Here is a 15931-nt window from a genome sequence, read left to right on the forward strand (position 1 = left end):
CCCGGCACAAATAGTTATATTCACAGAAGTTAAACACTTCCATGATGCGACTACCCTGTGTAAATTCGCTGGGGGGCGGAGAGGGGTGGGCAGGGAGGAAGCAGTGTAGGGGCAGAGAAGAGCATGGGCGGATATGCCAGATCTTGAAGGATACAGTTAAACTGGTACAGTGACTACATCTGGAGACAATAGTTATTGTGTCATTTGTAGACTTTGTGTACTATAAAAAAATGTTTTTGAAAAGTAATGTAAGAATTTCAAAGTCAAGAACAAAAGGCCATTCTAGATACTGGGCCCTCCCGGGGAATCCCCCCTGGGTCTGGTTTCGTCCCACAAGGATGATGCTGGAAGCGTGGGCACCAGCCACTTAGACTTCGGTGAGACGTAAAAACCGTGCTGAATTTGCTGTTGCCGTCACGGCCTTCTGTGAAAGTAAATGGCAAGAAGCGCTCCTCTCCCACAACCCGTACCCTCCAGAGTGCGCTGCGGGTAAGCAGCAGACCTCTGCCGCAGCAGGGCCAGGGGTCTGGAGGGAAAGGTGTTCCGCTGCCACCTCGTGTGACTTGCCGAGTTTGCGTTTCTCCCCACAGTTGTCGAGCGCCTGACACTCGGGTGGGCCCAGGACAGCTCTGCCCTTTCTCTTCCTGCTAACGACTCGATGGAGCCGCCTCTTTCATGGGTGCTGCCCCTCTGATGGGGTCAACACACAGAGGGCCGTCAGCCCAGGTAACAGGGCCAGCCCCAGTCACGTCTGAATGTTGTCCCCTTGTCCATCCTTAAACATAGTAGTGTTGTTGTTGTTAGATCCCGTGGGCCTGTCCCCTGAGCCTTCAGGGTTATAGTTGGAATCCTCAGAGATGGGTGGCGGTGGGGTGGCCAGGGACTTCAATAGAGCTCCCTATCTCTGGTCACTGGACGCTGAAATCTTCCTTCCAACATGGTGTCTATTGTGGCCTGAAAGAAAGATGCTTTTGTGGAGGCGAGGAAATCTGGTTAACTTTTCATCTGTCTTCAGTGCCAGGCCATCAGGGAAGTGCTCCTGGAAGTCCAGAGAAACACAGCAACACACTCTCCTCCACACAGAGCCCCTTTCACCCCAAGGCACTTGTCAGACTATGTATGGGGATTACCTCACCTCCCTCTTTGGGGTGGAAGGCGACAGCTGTCCACTTCCCAGATGCTTTGCATATCCATTTGAGAGGAAGTGAGGGGGCGTTGGGGGTGATGGGGTGTATTATCTAAGCTGGACCCAGGCCAGTGTGAATTGTGGAACCAACGAGTGCACGGCCCCTTGCCCTCGGCTTTCCAGCTCACCAGGAAGATGGCGACAAACCATTAGGAGGCTGAGCACAGGAGGAAGGAAAGGACAGGCTGTGAGGGTTAGTGGCCTCCTTGGAGCTGGGGCCAGAGTGACCTTACAGTGGAGAAATTGAAGTGGGCAGGGTCGCGTTATCAGGCGCCTTGGAGGTCATGGTGTGTTTTAGAAGGAATTGCCTTCCAAGTGAGAGTGTTAGTTAATTGTCGTGAACTTGAAGGGACAGGTGTGCAACCATTCCCAACAGGATTCATCTTGGGTGAGAGCAGATCCACTGTGGCCCTTATTTGCCACTGGCCCACTGAATGATTTTCCTGTAGCCAGACTGGCCCCCTCCTGGGGTGTCTCTCAGGAAAGTCAGGCATGCCAAGGGACAGACCTCCAAGCTGATTTCCCCAGCACCTCAGCAGATTTAGCCAAAAGCCTCACTGAGAATTCACTGAGAAAGATTTTGGCGCTCTCCTTGTCTAAGCCCTCTCTTCCTCTTCCTCCATTTTACTGATGAGGATGCCACAGCCCAGGGAGACATGGGCTGGGACAAGGACCTGGATCACCTGACCAGTCACATGCCATCCCTGTCCTGCTTGTGTGGGCACTCCCCCTGTCCACCGGCATCCTGTGTGTCTGGGTGTGCCCTTTTTGTAGAGAGCAGTGAGATGTGAGAGAATGTCCCCCTGGGTGGCTGGGCCAGGCCAGACCCCACTGCCGGAGAGATCTCAAGGCCAGACTCGGCTCTGTCTCCACAGTGAGGCCTTGCCTGGTTGTCCCCTCATGGCTGCATGTTAGCTTACCTTCAGCGCTGAGGTGAAGAGTGAAAAGCTTGTAGGGCAAAGGTTTCTATTTCACTAATGGATCATAAAAGTAGCCTGTGTTCATGGGAAATATAAACCACAAAAATAATATAAAGTCAGACAGAAGCCCCAGTTCCCATTTCTGATCTGAAGGCATTTGAAGGGGCTAGGCCAAGTTTTACCTGCTTTACGGGTATTTGTTTTACTGAATTATCGCAGCACTGGAACAGGAACCATTCTCGTTTTACAGATGAGAAGACCAAGGCACAGAGATGAGTGTTCCTGAGCTCACACAGTGATGCCCCCCTTGGCGGAAGCAGATTTCAGACTCAGGCTGTTCAACCCCCGCGCTGGGCTCTTAAATCACTTGACTTCTTTGACCTGCTGTTTCCTCCTCAGCAAAATCAGCCTGATGGGGAAAACACATGAAGTGTGCCTCAGAGCTGGGCTGGAAGAGATGCCTATGAGCGAGATGTGTTGTTTTCACACAACAAAAAGCTATACAGCAACGAAAAGGGACAAATTGCAGCTACAGGTGCAGCAGCAGAGGAAGCATATGACTCCCGTGCATGGTGAAGACAGCAAGGTACAGTATATCAAGGATGATTCCTTTTCTGTATGACTTAAAAAAAACTTCTTTAACGATTACTTATTTTTGAGAGAGAGAGATAGAGTATGAGCAGGGGAGGAGCAGAGAGAGAGGGAGACCCAGAATCCAAAGCAGGCTCCAGGCTCTGAGTTGTCAGCACACAGCCCAACATGGGGCTCAAACTCACGAACTGTGAGATCATGACCTGAGCCGAAGTTGGATGCTCAACCGACTGAGCCACCCAGGTGCCCCTCCATTTCTATATGACTTTTAGATAAGCAAAACAATATATTCCAGGATGCATTTATAAATGACAAGCCATAGTGACAGCAAGGGGACTGGGTATCTCAGAACTCAGGACATGTTTCACCCAGGGGTGGGGGATGCGGGTGGGAGGACGGGGGCATGAGTGACAGGAGAGGGGCTTCATGGAACTTCCAAGGACCACCAGTGCTTTATTTCCCAACCTGGGGAGTGTTTGCACACCGATGTTTGCTTCATTACAATTTGAATCACACTGTGGGATATATTCTTCTGATTGTATTTCTCAAAAAAAAAAAAAAAGTCAAATTTCGATTACTTAGCCCTGGCCTATTAAAATGCATATGCTTGAGGCCCAGCTCGTTAAAATGCAGATTTTCTTTCAGGAGATCTAAATCTGGCTGAGAAATCTGCATGTTAACACCTTCCCCTGGTGATTTGTGGTGTTTCTGGCACTGAGAAGCTGTTCCAAGAGCAAGAATCGATGCCATACCTGCAGAGAGGCCAGATGCTGGGAAGAAAGGAAAGCGTAAAGCAAAGCCCCTCTCAGACTTTAAGTTCCTTTGATACAAAATTCTAGTCCGGAACTTCCATCTCTGCACCTTTTCCAGAGCCTGCAAATACGGAGTCCTGTAATGCAAACCACGAGTGCCTCTGAGCTGTGGTAGGCGCACTCCAAATCGCAAATCCGCAAGGCATTGCACATCTGGATGGAGCACGAGCCTTGGAAAAATTGTGCCTCTTGGTATCCATGGTGTCTGAAGCAAAGCAAAACAGTATGTGAAGGGTGGGATATGGAAACACGGTGGCTGGAGCCCCTTATTAAGGGGTGTCGAATGTCACTGACAGCCGCTGCCCTTCTACTGCATGAAGGTAATAAATATTAACAGGGACTCTCACGAGTTCTCTCATCACTTGGGTCTCCCCCAGCTGTCTCCATCAAGTCTTAAGTTGTGAATCCTCCTGGCAGTTGGGAGGGAAATACAGTAAATTCAGTCGATATAGTAGAATAGGCCTGTGCACACAGTAGCCCCTGGGTTCCAAGGCCCCCTCCAAAGCTGCCCCCACCCCAAGGCTGCCCTCATGTTCACTTGAAGTCTGAAGAACAGAAGCCTTCCAAGCCTCTTTTTTTGGTATTGGAAACCTACCTATGCCAACATGTCAGGTTCTTGGTGACTGTCGGGAGCCCCCGCCTAGGAGAGGTAGTGGGAAGCCACAGTTCTCCCCCTCCGAGCTGGCTACCGGGAGGTGTGCTGCTGGGAAAGCAAATCTCAGACCCCACGTGCGACAGCGACTAGGGAGCACGTGAAAAAGACTCCTGCCACCGAAAGCTTGGCAAAGCGTCTGTTCGCTCTCTGCAGATGCACGTCCATGGGGAACAGGAGGATGGGTGGCAGGGGAGAGCAGAATCCCCCGGGAATCTGCTGCTAAGGGTCTGCGGGTGGGGACGGGGGCAGTGAACTCCCTACAGGAGTTCCAGACTCAAACCTTCTGCAGATCTTAGGTGGTTGGGCCTGCCAAGTTCTCATGCCCCAAGTCTACTGGGGACAGAGGTACCTAGATAACATTTCTGGCCACTCACATATTTGGACTGGATTCATTTCACCAACGACGAAGTTATAATGACAGGGAGTAGAGATTCATTCCCGGAGGTTGTGCTCACTTTGGTCCGTGTGCTGGCACAGGGGAAGGGGAGCGGAGATACTCAACACAAGTTCCTTACCAGCCCCGGGCCGGCCCCGGCCCCAGGGAATCCCAGCAACCCCAAATAAGGGAAATGAAGAACCTCAAGCTGCTTTAGGCAGCAAACCCCACAGGGGCCACCAGCCTTTGCTGTGGGAAGAGGGCATTAGCTGTCCCCTTGAGTCCCACTTGCTCGGGGAAGCTGTTGAGGCCTGAAGGGAGCTTCAGGTCACCTCACGTTCCCCAGAAGGCTGAGTTTACATGGTGTGGGGAACCCAGGGTGGCTGCCACCTTCCCCTCCCACTGGGGGCTCCGTGAGCCTCAGAGGCACCAGCATCCAGAAGCTCTCCAAACCCCATACTTCAGGGATTTTTATGGAGGCCTTACTATGGGGATGAACCCAGGGGATGGGTGGGGGGAAGTGCTGAACATCCCAGGCTTCTGACCATGCTTGGTCTTTCAGGTCACCAACCCCTGTGCTGAAGGTAGCCAGGAAGGAGCCTGCCAAGAGTCACTTCATTAGAGCAAAAGATATTCCCATCACCCAGGAAACTCCAAGGGATTTGGGAGCTCTGTGTCAGGAAGCAAAGGCAAACAAGAGATGCTCCTAGCACCTTAACGGAGTAGGAAATTCCAAAGGTTTTGGGAGTTCTGGCCAGGAGCTGGGTTCAAACACCAAAATATATAGTTCTTCTGCCATCATAACATCACATTGTAACAAGGAGTTCATGGCTGTGCAAAATCCCCTGGGGAGCCCGGCTGCAATTTTCTAGGTGCACAGACCTTTAAAAAATGAAGTCGATTTAAAATCCATGCTAATACAGTAGCAGGAAGCTTCTAGCAGTCTGTGGCTATTTAAATTACATTTCATTTAATTTAAATTTAAAGGAAAATTCAATTCTTTTGTTGTACTAGCCACTTTTCAAGCGCTCTGTAGCTGGCTAATGACCACCATATTGGTCAGTGCAGATAAAGAAAATTTTAATTGGACAATGCTGTTTTAAATGCCTTCACTAAAACAATAAGACTTTATCACCATCAAAGAAAAAATAGTTTCAATGTAGTATAATCGTGTTTTTAAGAACAGATTTGAACAGGCTTCCCAAATGTAATTGTGCATAAGAATCATCTAGGGAATCTTGTAAAAATTCACGTTCTGATTCTGCAGGTCTGGGGTGAGGCCCTAGATTCTGCATTTCTAGTAAGCCCACAGGTCATGCTAATGCTGCTGGTCTTTGGACCATCCTTTTGGGCAGTGAGGGATCACTGGATTAATTAAAAAACACCCAGGGTACATTTTAGTGATGAACCTTGGGAATGGGAAGCAAGTTCGAAATTGCATCATGAGTGATGAGCGTCATCTTTCACTCCTGGCCAGATACCTTGGCCGCTGTCGACTTCATTCAGACAGTATGTCTCAAGCCTAAATTTCAGGCCTGTTGTTAGGCCCCGCCCAAAGGCCCGTTTCCCAGAGTGATAGGTCCTGGCGTCAGGAACAGCTTCCCTCTTAGGGCCCCATCAGGCCAAAAGGCCCCGGCTCCCCCGGGAATCAAGGCGACTTGCCATGACAGCTGCCGGGGACAGCTCGTCTCAGAACAGTGAACTGGATGCCTTGTCTCAGCCTCTCCTTTATTTCTTGTCTTTTTTTCAAATGTAAAAATAGAGAAGTTCAAAGCCCCCATATTCCCACCGCCCCAAATTACCACCGTTACAATTTGTCACATATTCCTTCCAGTGCGTCCCACGTATGTTGTTGATTCAGTGGCCTGAGATGAACATAGCCGCCGAGTGTTCACACCTGGTGTGGTGCTGGCCCTGTGACTTACCTAACTACGGGATGTGGCGGAGGTGATGCTGTGCCAGCCCTGAGGCAAAGACTTGAGGAAGCCTGACAGTTTCTGGGTTTTCACTGATGGAAGCTCTTTGTGCCCAGCCACTCTGCTGGAGTGATCACATTGGCGACTGCGTGGAGAGACAGCCGGACGAGGACTGACCAGGAGGCCCAGCCTACGCGGAGACACAAGGCCTCGGCTTGCAGCTGAGTGAGGCTACCCAGGTGGCTCCCAGCAAGACCAGCCAAGGGACTGCCCCAGAGAGCTCAGCCAAGGTGGAAGAACCAGGAGCAAATAAAACGGTACTGGTTTGGGGGCACGGGGGTGGTTCATTCGGCTGAGCATCTGACTCTTGATTTGGGCTCAGGTCATGATCCCAGGGTTGTGGAATCAAGCCCTGCGTCAGGCTCCATGCTGAACTTAGGATTTTCTCTCTCTCTCTCTGTCTCTCTGTCTCTCTGTCTCTGCCCTCTCCCCCGCTCATGCTGTCTCTAAAATAAAATTAAAATTAAAAATACCTTCGTTGTTTTAAACCAGGAGGTTTTGGGGTGGTTCCTAGGTGGCCACAGTTTACCAGAACCTAAGTGATACAGGACATAGGTAATGGAAGCGTAGCCAGCCCATCCCCTGTAGGACCTGCCCCTTCTGGGTGCTGCCCCCTTATCCTCAGACCACAAGTGCCTTCAGGCAAGGGTAGCAAAGGATTAAATGAATTCACAGGAAGAGCAGGTAATATTTATTTACTGGCTAACATATATCTCATCTCAGTCCCGAAACGTATATGAGGTGGCTTATCAAAAATATACGTAATGGAAGATTGTCTTCAAAGTTCGCAGGGTGAGGTGGAAGGGAAAAGGCCAAGAGCAGGAGGAAAATGCCACTTGCCAGGTGAAGGTCCGTGAGGACATGCCCGCTCTCGTGTTTGTGTGGGGCGGGGGCTGTGAATGTGGCCTCGTGAGCCCTTGTGACCAAGACCCGGAGAAAGAAAGCAATGATCAGGCCTGCCCCAGGAAAGGGACGACATGGAAGGAGCCAGGAATGAGCCAGGGACCGCGCGGTGGGTGCGAGGAGCCAGTAGGGGGTAGTGGGTGGTGAGGGTGGCTCCAGGGATGGATGGTAAGTCGAGGCCAGACTCCAGCTCCAGCTCAGCACTGAGGAGCCCCCCTGAGAGAACAGCGGCCACTCGGAAAGTAGCAAGTGCCCTATTCCTGAACAGATGCTCCTGAGGTGAGCACTGCAGTGACAGCCCGGCCTTGGGGACTCAGCCCCGAGCATCCCGGGGCCCTCTCCGGCCCAGTCATGCCTCCCCTTGTCCTTCCGCGTGAACTGGCTCTGGGTGAGAGGTCACTGCTCAAAGTGAGGCCTGGCCAGTCCAGTTCAACTACGGTGTCCAAAAGAGCCCTGCATCTCCTCGAGCCGAGGGTGGTTCTGCCATTTCGTGGTGTCATCCTTGCCGGGCATCTGTTCCCGTGAGAAGTACCATCACAGATGGTGTGTGGTCAGGTAGGAGCTGTAACTTCCAGCCTCTGAATTTTGTTAGGGGGTTGGGAGCTCAAGAAAGGCTCTACGGAGGAGGGCTTTGAGGGGCTAGGAGGTGGGGACACCGGGCTGTAAAGGGAAGGGCGATCCGGGCAGAGGGAACAGCAGATGCAAAGGCCAGAAGTGGGCGTTCCGGCTTCCTATGTAGCAAGAGCATGCAGTTCCTCCCCAGGCTTGGGGGTAGGCCCAGCACTGGCCACAGGTGGGCCTGGCTGAGGTCGGGCTGGGGGAGGTTGCCGCCCTTCAGCTCCCCTGGTGCTCCTTGTTCATGGGGAGGAGGACTTCGTTCCGGGGGGAGAAGGCAGCCCCGGACACTGGGGCAGGTGGGCTCCTCACCCCCATGCCTGTAGCTCTGGCCTCCAGCTCTGTGGGTTTGGGCCTGAGTGTAGGGCTGAGGGTCGGGGGCTCTCTGGTTCTGTTCCCCACCCCTAATCCCTTACAGCTGTTGTCCTCCCCAGGAAGGACAGTTGTGTTGGAGGGAAGGGAAATAGTTATTTTGAGTTGGTCACTGGCTTCTGACCAGGGGACAACGGATGGCTGTGTTGGGGCCTGGCAACAGGGTGGGCTGGAGGGGCCAGAGCTGGGCTTGGCTGGGAGGGCAGCCCACATGATTAATTACGGGGGGTGCTGGGGAGCGGGACGTGATCCTCCCTGAGGCTGGGGCTGTAGAGACCAGCGAGGAAACAGGCTCGAGATCGGGGATGCCCAATACGGAGCTAGCGTCCTAAGTGTAGTCTGGGTTAGCTGGAGGGGTGGGGAAGGTGGACACAGCCTCCCATATTGGCCCCTGTGCCACTGGCAACAGTGGATAGGAAAAGGAGGTCCCTGTGACAGAGACTGGGGCTGTGGGGAGGCCTGCCTGTGAGGGGCTAGGCTGGTGGGCAGCCTGTGGTCACTGTTCACCCCCTTCCAGGCAGACCTTCCCAGCACCTCCTTCCCAGCAGAAACCACGTTTGGTGGAGACCATACCCTCTGGTGGCATCTACCCTTCTTCTCCGTGGGATCACAAGCAGGTGAGAGCACTTTGGGGCAGAAGAAGCCAAGCGGCCAGAGGTTATCCCCTTCCCTCTAGGGCTTACCATGGTGGGCTTGAACCCTGGCTCTACCACTTACCAGCCCTGTGAACTCAGGCCATAAAGTGGGCCTCCCTGAGCCTTCCCATTTACAGAAACAGGAATTACGATAGTGATAAGCCCCTCCTAGGGCTTTGGTGGGGATCCCCAGAAACTGGATGGACTGTCTTAGGGCAGGACCCGGCACCCACGGGTGTTGTCATGGTGACTGTTCTTGCCCTGTTTCATCATCCTCACGGACATCATCCGGGTTGGCCACCCTCTAGGGGATCTGTGTGCCTGCCTTCACAGAGGGCTCCAGAAGGGGCTTCACGAAGAGGAGAAAGGAAGAAATCCTCACCAGGGAGGGAGGTGGAGGTTCCCAGAAGTGCAAGGAGGAGGGAGGAGCCCACTGGATTGTAAGCCCCGAGAGGGCAAGGCCTGCATCCATTTCTTCCCTGCTGTGTCCCCAGCACTGAGGACAGTGCCTGGCACAGGTTTGGTGCTCAGAGCACATTTTTTTCAATGAATGCATGGACTTTTGAGCGGATCACTGTGTCCCTGGAATGTGAACCTGCCCTGGGCTTCTGGCTGGAGATAATTGGGTGCTGAATTGTTGACTGGTTGGTGATACAGGACTCAGCCTTCAAATTCCTGTGCCTGGAATTTGATCATGGAAATACAGAGAGCAGGGCAGTTAGCAGTAAGGGCTCAGGAAGCAGAAGTGAGAAATGGGGTGGAGTTGGTCCTTCCAAGGGCGAGGCAACCCGGGCACCCTGGGGGAGAGCGGCTCTCCAGTTCCCAGGCGCCCCTCCATCTTCCCAGCTACTTAAGTGGTCAGAGGAGGAAAGTGAGAGGGAGGAGCAGGGTGCTCCCCCCCATCCGAGAGACCCTCCACCACAGGGAGCTCATTCCCCTTCATCTGCAGGCCCCTCACTGAGCCCTGCTATGCACTGGCCTTGGCACTTGGGGCCAGGGCAGAACCACAGCCCTTCAGAGTGGCCTCTGTGGTAGGTAGGAATCCAGACAGGGCAAGAGGAGAGGGAGCACTTCTTGGAGGAGTCCATGTCTACTGTCTGCAGTGGTTGCTGAAGGGTGGAACAAGTTGGCCAGGGAAAAGAACAGGCAATGACTTTCGAGGCAGAAGGAACAACGTGGGCAAAGGCCCAGAGATTGGAGAGGGCCTGGCCAGTTTGGGGAACAGCAGGACATTCCATGTGGCCAGACCACGAGTGGGGGTGGGGGGCGGTGAGGGATGGGGCAAGAGGGGGCACTGGGTGGAATCTCCCCTCCCGAGTCAGAGTCTGCCTGTGCTGGAGTATCCAACCCAGCACTGAGAGGGGCAGCTGCACTCGAGTGACCTGTCCTCGGAGCAGAGCCCAGGCTTCAGGGTTCAGCTCTGCCACCAGCTGGTTGTGAGACCCAGCAGCTGGGATGACTCCCCCATCTGCACAGTGAAGGGGCTGCCTTGGTGTTCTCTAAGGCCCTGTCCCTGGCTCAGAGGGTCCCTGGGTTGGGGGAGGGCACTGTGGGCTTCTGGACCTGGACAGCAGCAGGATGCAGGGAGGGTGGCCTTTGTCAGGAAGTGCCATCCCAGGGGCCAGTGCCGTCCAGCGGGTGCTGCCAGCATTCACTCCAGGTCCAGGGATCAGGCTCAGAAGAGACACGTCCCAATGGCTCCTGGCTGGGTGGCTTTGCTCTTCCCTGGGGAGACCCTGTCTACTTCCCCAACCACAGAGGAGGTCTGGGTTCCATGGTGCCGGGCCCTGGGCTGCCTGGCTTTTCAAGGACGGCTGAGTCACGGCTTTGGCAGCCCTGGCTCAGCCTTTTCCCCCAGCTGAGGGCCCAGGGGGATTGAGCCTTTCTCTGGCATCTTTCCCACCCCTAGCTGCCTGCCAGGTTCAGGCCTTTGCAGATGGGGCGAGGGTCACATCTTTATCTGGGGCTTTGCTGTCGGGGTCCCAGGAGCCCTTTCCTGCACAATTTCACCTGTGTTCCTCACAGATGCACCTTCTAGACAGGGCTGCTGCCCCACTTTGGTGTGGGAGGTGGGGCACTGAGGTTCCAGAAGGAGCAGGAACCCTGCCTAATGATACATAGCTGGGCAGTGTCAGACTTGCAGCTGTGAGGTGTAGAGAGCAGTTAAGCTGCCGCCCACCCCACCCCCCACCCCCGTTGTCACAGAGAGGGCACTGTGCCTGAGGACCCCACATTGGATCCCATGCAACCTGCAAGGGAGGGTTTGGGCCACCTGAACTCCAGAGCTGCTTCCCAAGGGCATAGTCAAGAATGTTCCCTAAGGGCTAAGCCTTTCTCTCCTTGGGATCCTGCCAGGCAGGAGTGGGGAAGTAGGGAGCACATAGGTTAAATGCATGGCTTTTGGGGTCCACCAGCCTTGACTCTAAATCCCCAATTCTACCTCTTTCTCAATGTATAACTTGAGGAAGATGCCTTGGTCCCAGGACAGAGAATCACTGTTCCTCCCTCGCAGGGTAGGAGGAAGGGTAAGTGAGATGAAATGATCTGTTCATGCACTCACAGAAATATTCAGCGTCTACCTACAGTGCACCAGGGGCAAGATAAAGGAAAGAAATGAACAGAAGTTCCTTCACTGAACTTCCCATCTAGCTGGGGAGACTGACAGAAAAATGCAGATGTGATAAAGGATGAGGCAGGCTGGAGGTGGGGAAGGTGGGGAAGGGCAGGTAGAGCCGGCAGAGCAGGCTCTCAGAGAATGAGGCTGGGAAGAGCATTCGAGGGGGAAGGAATGGCATCACAGAGTCCCCAGGTGGGCTGCCCAGCCATTCAAGAGCCGGGAATGGGGCAGAGCAGGTGAGAAAGCGGTCAGCCATGGGGGGGGGGGGGGGTTCGCTCAGCAAGGTGGGGAGGCTGTCCTCCCCTGTGACAGGTCTGCAGGAAGTCGGCGCTCACAGCCGTGCAAGGTCAGGGCCTGTGTGGACACAGGATGCAGCAACTGTGAGCCCACTTTCAACTGCCACAGTTTGAGCGTGGCCTTTCTCCTTTCCTGCCACTATTCAACCTCTGCCTCAGGTCCTTGGGCCCCGAGGCCTCCCCCACGGTGGCCTGTGACCCCCCACCGGGGGCACAGCACCCCCCAGCTGCCTGCCACCGCCTCCTACTTGGGGCGGGCCGTGTGTCTGCTCTGGCCGGTCTCGGGGGCTTCACAAAGGCTCCTTTCACCAGAGGGCATCGTCGGGGGACTGGGCGGGGATGTGGTGCCCTCCTGCCCGTGGGCATAAAGACCCTCTTTCTCTTCTGCTGCACCAGCCTCTCGACTGGCGGGCGGAGGGGCCAGTGCGGGGAGATTCTTGTCCTTCCCTTTTAAAGTATGGGCGAGACTGGGGCCAGGCAGACAATGGTGGTGATTTACAGTCTGCTGGGCCCCAGGGCTGCCTGCCGGGGTGGCACTGATCAGCCAGCAACGCTGGGAGCAGAGTTGCGCACTGCAGGATCTAGGGGTGCCTGCCTGGGACCCCATAGAGGGGGCCCTGACTCACCAGCATAAAGTGAAAGGTCTGGGCTTGTAGTTTCAGAGCCCACACCCTCCCCCCACCAACTCTGCCTCAACTGGCCTGTTAGGGAGTCCTCCTGGCTAGCATATCCCTGGATTTCCCACCACTAAGCCATGTCAGGTGTCTCACAGCTTTGACATTCTGTGCTGGACAGACACCTGCCTTCAGAGGGAGCTGGGCAGGAAATGGGGAGCACATGAGCGACCACACGGTGACCATGAAAGCCCAGGGGGTGGAGAGGGGTCCCAGTCTGGAAGTGACTTGGAAATGAGTTGGGGTGGGGCATATGGCTTTGCAGATGGAGGGGACAGGTGCAGAGGCCCAGAGGAAGGACAGGCCCTCAGCTGAGATGTGCCAGGAGTGGGTGAAGGCACTCAGTGGGGGCAGGACCAGCAAGTCTGGTACCACAGAAGGGACTTTATCCAGAAAGCCATGGGCCCTCTCCAGGGGTCTGATGTGAGCCTGCAGGAGGGGACCACAGGGGAAGAGAGAAGCTGGGAGATGGGTCAAGGAGTAAGGGAGGCTGGAAAGGAGCCAGTGGGGACCAATGGAGTGGTGGCGAGGAGGTGGCTGAGCCACTGACCCAACAGAAACAAGAGGGAGAAGGGGGCAAGAAAGCAAAGGAGAAAGCAGGGAAAGGGAAAGTGAGGCAAGAAGAGAGGCACCCAGAGAGAGGGAGATGCTGAGTGAGGAGAGAGCCAGAGAATGGACAGAGGGACAGGGGAGAGGAAGGAGGAGGAACATAGGTAGTAGCAGAGAAAGCAGGAGGCAGAGAGCGAGTGAGGGGGAGGGAGAAAGATCTAGGCCATAGCCAAGCAAAGGAGTGAGAGGCCAGAGGACTTCCCCCAGTCCTTACTGGCCTAGACCTTCCCCTGCCGGTGCCCCCCATGCCCTGCACCCCAAGCCCAGGCCTCGCTGGCTGTGGAGGGGGGTGGGGGCTAGTCTGTTCTCCAGCTCACAGAGGAGGAAATGGGGATGATCTGGTTGGATATAAGCAACAACTTTTTTTTTTTAATTTTTTAAATGTTTATTTACTTATTTTGAGATAGAGAGAGCAGGGGAGGGGCAGAGAGAGGGAGAGAGAATCCCAAGCAGGCTCTGCGCTCTCGGCACAGAGCCCTACGTGGGGCTCCATATCACGAACTGTGAGGTCATGACCTGAGCCAAAATCAAGAGTCTGTTGCTTAACCGCAGGCACCCGAATAAGCAGGAACTTCTTGATTACACAACAGAGCAGGCCCACAAGGGAAGTGGTCCCCTCATTGGGCCCCTGGCCTCCCCGAGGCAGGGGATTGGTCACCATGACCCCTCAAAAGACATGGACTGAATCGTGTTCCTCTGGGTTGACAGGACCCAGTTGTGGAGGACGATGGTTTTCAGATTGTCTGCCTCGGTTTCCCTCAATGAGGCAGAGATGTACTTAGGAGCCTGGGTTCGATGATGGGGTAGGGGCAGGGGCTCTGGAGCCAAAGCTGGGCTGGTGACATGACTGTGTGTGCATCCAGGTGGCCTTGGGACCTTCTCCTCTCCACCCCAAGCCTTCATTCCAGGAAAAGGGAGAGGGGTGGCGGGCAGGACTCCACTGAGTGTTTCCAGGGAAAAACTGATCCTTCCAGAGAACAGGCGGCCACGCCACCTCCCCTCCCCCCTTCCCCCCTCCACTCCCTCCCTTTCTGGCAGAAGGAGCCCAGCAGCTGGAAAAACCATGCTCTGCTCCGGGCTCCCACCCTTAGCTTGGCTGAGCCCAGGCAGTCCTGCAGAGGGTGTGTGTGTGTGTGTGTGTGTGTGTGTGTGTGAACTTATGGTGCAGCCCAAGTACAGGTGGGAAATGGAGGAGCCTGGCCGTCATCACCTGCAACCACAGGGTGGGAGAGGCAGGGTGCATCAGTAGGGGAGAGAACAGAGCCTGAGCTCATTCCCCGGAGCTTCAGTTTTGTCATCTGAGATGTGAGTGTGACACTTGCCCTGCTTCCCTAATAGGGGCTGGCGTGAGGATCACAGAAGCCAAGGTGGGAAGAGCAGGAACATGTCCCTGAGCTCCCTGGACACCGGTCGTCCTCACACCAACCCTTGAGGCAGGTGCTATTACTGTCCCCATTTGCCAGTGAGGGTCCTGAGGCCCTGGGGGGGTCTAGTGCCTAAGGTTGCAAAGCACATCTGAGGCAGAGCCGGGATTGCAGCTTCCTGCCTGGTGGTCTAGGCAGTGGCTTTTCTCTCTTCCTTCCTCCAAGCATGAACTGAACCAGTTCCTGGAGGGGCTATCAGCACAGGCATACTCCCCTTCCTCTCTGTCTTCTGCCTGGCCCAAACCCTACCACAATTTCCCTGCCTTCCCCAGATAGGTCACTCAGTGAGCTAGGGATGCTGAGTGAGGCTTCTGGACACCCCTCCAGCCCTCACCCCGTTTCTGGGCATGGACCCCTCCTCCTATAGGCTGCTCAAAGGGACCCAGTCCTTCCTCAGACCCTCTCTCTGCACCCTGACTCCCTCTCCTCAGTGTAAACACCATTGCCTTGTGGCTGGATGACCTCAGTCCCGGAGATCAGCCCCTGGGTTGGTCAGGCTGGAGACCCAACCACCACCACCAGGGGGCAGGAAGCAGCAAGAATGGTGACCACTCCCCAGAATCACCTTTTCCCTGATCAGTTCACAACTCCCCTTCTCCAGACACCTGTTCATCCTTATCTCCTCCTCCCTCCATACTGATATGCTGCCCAAATTGTGGGGTTGGGGTACCCTAGGAATAAGTATGGAATCATGGTTTTGCTTTTATTTGTCACCTCGAGCAAGTGATACTACCTCTTAGGAACCCCATTTTCTCTATTTGTGAGACAGGTACTTATCCGTTCATTCACATCCACCCATTCATCCATCCATCCACCCGCTCACCCACCCATCTACCCAACTACCCATCCATCCATCCATTCATCCATCCATTGATATGTATGGAATGCCAGGTCCTGGTACAGGTTGTGGAGTACGAAATGACTGCATGAAGTATAGATTTGTTATCATTTAGCCCCTTTTTCCATAATTAACCATATTTCTGAACATCAGAGACCTTGATTTCCAATGAGCACAGTAAGCATAGAAAGGCAAAGCTTAGGCCAATACATATACTCACTTAGCATCATGCAGACTGTCAGTGGTGGCCACCCACCCAAGCCCATGATAACCCACCAGCACCACACTGAGGATATCAGAGGACTGGCTGTTGGGACATTGCTGCCACCACCCGACACAGGCCATGAAGACCATCAGGACCATCAACACGGCCCCTACAACCCAGGCAGGCCAGCCTCACAACCTTATACCACCGCGGCACATCTGTCTTTG

General features: G+C 54.5%; 1 long non-coding RNA gene across 3 annotated transcripts; it reads left to right on the forward strand.

The window, feature by feature from the left end:
* The first annotated feature begins 121 nt into the window (after positions 1-121).
* On the forward strand, positions 122-10313 carry LOC128313204 (uncharacterized). Of its 3 annotated transcripts, none has more exons than XR_008293568.1 (3): positions 122-2692; positions 3568-6773; positions 8924-10313. It is a non-coding gene; the product is annotated as an uncharacterized LOC128313204 (long non-coding RNA). The 3 variants fall into 3 exon arrangements; XR_008293569.1 differs by lacking the exon at positions 8924-10313 and having other exon boundaries at positions 3568-3829; positions 6375-7277; XR_008293567.1 differs by lacking the exon at positions 8924-10313 and having other exon boundaries at positions 122-726; positions 2357-2692; positions 3568-3853.
* Positions 10314-15931: the final 5618 nt, after the last annotated feature.

This window comes from Acinonyx jubatus, chromosome E2 (genome assembly GCF_027475565.1).
Source record: "Acinonyx jubatus isolate Ajub_Pintada_27869175 chromosome E2, VMU_Ajub_asm_v1.0, whole genome shotgun sequence".
In the NCBI taxonomy this organism is placed as follows: Eukaryota; Metazoa; Chordata; class Mammalia; order Carnivora; family Felidae; genus Acinonyx; species Acinonyx jubatus.